At 31.9% G+C, this 3,108-nt stretch overlaps 1 non-coding gene across 1 annotated transcript; it reads right to left on the bottom strand.

The window, feature by feature from the left end:
* Positions 1-2,471: 2,471 nt before the first annotated feature.
* On the bottom strand, positions 2,472-2,577 carry LOC125082733 (U6 spliceosomal RNA). Its single transcript, XR_007122060.1, has one exon. It is a non-coding gene; the product is annotated as a U6 spliceosomal RNA (small nuclear RNA).
* Between the last annotated feature and the right edge of the window lie 531 nt (positions 2,578-3,108).

The following is a 3,108-nucleotide window of genomic DNA, read 5'->3' as shown; positions in this document are numbered from 1 at the left end:
GCATTCAATTCAGGGGAACAAAATCTCAAAGGGAAACAGCATACATGGGTAAGTTAAAGAATATCATTATGCACATAGCTTACTAGTGGCTCTATTAGTCTGCTTAGGAGAACCTGGATGAGACATATTTTCTCTTTACCTTTCAAAGTCCTATCTTCATTCCTTCATTCCTCTCATTCCTTCTTTGTTTTCCCCTCCTATCTCCTTTCATTAAAAAAAAAAGTCCTACTATTAAGGACTCAAAATTCCAAAGAAAATAAAAAATAGATGGTGGGAAGTTTCATCTGTAGCACTTATGTAAAGGTAAGAGCTTTAGAGGTCACTACAACAGTTGTTTCATATGAACAAAAATGTGAACAACTGTAAAAACACTTGAGTAATGAAGAGACTAACAAAGAGAGTGACAAGTAATCATAAATAAAACTTGGGTAAATAGTATGATTTTTAGAATAACAAGGAGAACATTTTATCCTGACTACAGAAAGAGTTCATTCTTTTTTGAGAATTTTAAATAGGACAAGGAAGGGGAGAATGTCGGCATGTATTCAGATCAAGAAACAAAGGGAGGTAAGATTTTGGAGTGAAGTTCCCTATTTAAAAGTTCACTTGGCAGTGAGTCATGCTACACAGTCACAATGAGCCTTTGTACTTACTAAGTGGCTTTTGTACAAAGATCTCACAAGGCAAAAAGCTGTAAAGAGCACCCATTCTCATTTCAGATGGACAACTAAATCAGAAACAAGAGGGCAGAATAGAGATAAGTTTTGAATACCTCATTATTGCCTCTCAGTAACTGCTTACTTTTCATTAAAAAATGAAGTGTATTCTAGATATCATTAAATGCACAGATTTTAAGTGCATAATTCAGTGACTTTTAAGAAATGATCACATATCATCCTGACCCATATCAAGGGCAGAAAATTCTCTTGGCTAGAAAGTTAATCTACACTTCTCTTCCCAGGAGGCAGCCACTACTCTGATTCTTTCTTTCACCATAGATTGGTGTTGCATCAGTTCTACAATGTAATATAAATTAAATCATAGAGTATGTGCATTCAGGTTTCTGGCTTTTTCATTTATCATAATTTTTTTTTAGTGACTTTTTAAAAATCAGTACTAGATTTAAAGAAAAATTATTAGAATACAAAAGAATTCTCATATATCCAACACCCAGTTTCATCTATTACTAACATTTCACATTAGTATGGTAAATCTGTTACAATTAAATAACCAATACTGATATGTTAGTATTGAGTAAACACCTTTCTTTATTCAGATTTGCTTAATTTTTACTTAATGTCTAACCCAAGATACCACATTAATTTAGTCATCATGTCTTCTTAGGCTTCTGGTTATGACTAGTTTCTCAGACTTTCCTTGTTTTGGGTGGCCTTGACATTTTTTAAGACTAGTGGTAAGATAGTTTGTAGATCATTCCTCAGTTGAAATTTGTTGATGTTCTTCTCACACATAGACTAGAATTTTAAGTTTTAGGAAGGAAGACCACAGAGGTAAAGTGCCATTTCTGTTATAGCACATCAAGGGTGCAAACTGTGAAATGACTCTATCATGATGTCAACTTGATCACTTGTTTCAGAAGATGTTTGTTAGCTTTCTTGACTATAAAGTTACCCCTTTTCTCCTTTAGCTCAGTAACTTGAAATTCATTCATTTTGTTGGATGTACCAGTAGTTTGTTTCCTTGTATTGCAGAATAGTGTTCCATTATATGATTATACTGTAATTTATTCAGCAATTCTATGGTCAATGAATATATATTTGTGGTTTTTCAATTTGGAGCTGTTTATGAACAAGGCTGCTTTGTACATTCTTGTGTGTGTGCACATGTGTGTGTTCATGTGTATACATATGTTTTTATCTCTCTTGGGTAATTGACTATGAAAAAAATTGTTGGATCATAAGTTTAATGTGTATTGAACTTCATGAGAAAATACTTGACTAATTCACAAAGTTATTATACCATTTACTTTCCTATCAGCCAGAGTTGAAAGTTCCAACTGCTTCACATCTTCACTAACTCTTGCTATTGAGAACCACTTTAATTTTAGCCATTCTAGTGGGTATATTTAATTACATTTTTTTTCCTTTCTGACTAATGTCATTGAGAATATATTCATGTAATTGTAGTCACTAATATTCCTTCTATTTTAATTACCACAGGACTGCTTTTCCTACTCTCCATAGGATTTCAATGACATCCTTGTCAAAAATCATTTGAATGTCTTCAAATAGATCAATTTCTGTGTTATTTTATTCCATTGATTTATTTTTGTATCTAGCAAACACCACACTCTCCTGATTACTGTTATCTTCTAATTACATCAAGTAATGTAAATCCATCATATTTGTCTTGTGTGTGTGTTTTTTTTTTAAGGCTCTGAAATTAATTTAAATTAAACCAAGACTGGATTTCCTGCACTCCTGGCAAGAAGTTTATCTAAAACATCTGAAAAAAATATGGAACGCTTCACGAATTTGCGTGTCATCCTTGCGCAGGGGCCATGCTAATCTTCTCGTATTGTTCCAATTTTAGTATATGTTCTGCCGAAACGAGCACTGTCTTGTGTTTTTTTTTTTTAAAGATTGTACTTACTCTTTCCATTTCTTCACATTTCCATATATGTTTAGGATCTACTTGTTAATCTCTACAAAAAGTGTGCTGGGATTTTGATTAGAATTTCATAAAATCTATGATGAATTTGGTAAGAACCAATATTATAGAAGTAAGTCTCCCAAATAAGGATAGGATTTAACTCTCTATTTTTTAAGGTATTATTTACTTTCTTTTGGCAATAACTTATAGTTTTTATTAGATAGGTTATACACATATTTTGCAAGTTCTAAGTTTTTCAAGTGTTTATAGAGTTAAAAAAAAAACACATTTCCCAGTTTTTGCTTCTAAAATACAGAAATACAGTTGATTTTTGTATATTCACCTTTCTGAATATTTTGCTAGATTGGTAGAATCCTTGATATTTCTAACCAAAATAATAATTGTCACTATTTAAAGTAATTTTACTTCTTTTAAATCCCCCCCCCACTTATTTTACTGAGTAAGACCTTCACTGTAATGTCAAATAGAGGTATG

The sequence above is a fragment of the Lutra lutra genome, chromosome 12 (genome assembly GCF_902655055.1).
Source record: "Lutra lutra chromosome 12, mLutLut1.2, whole genome shotgun sequence".
Classification (NCBI taxonomy): Eukaryota; Metazoa; Chordata; class Mammalia; order Carnivora; family Mustelidae; genus Lutra; species Lutra lutra.
This window is presented reverse-complemented; position numbering and strand designations above follow the sequence as displayed.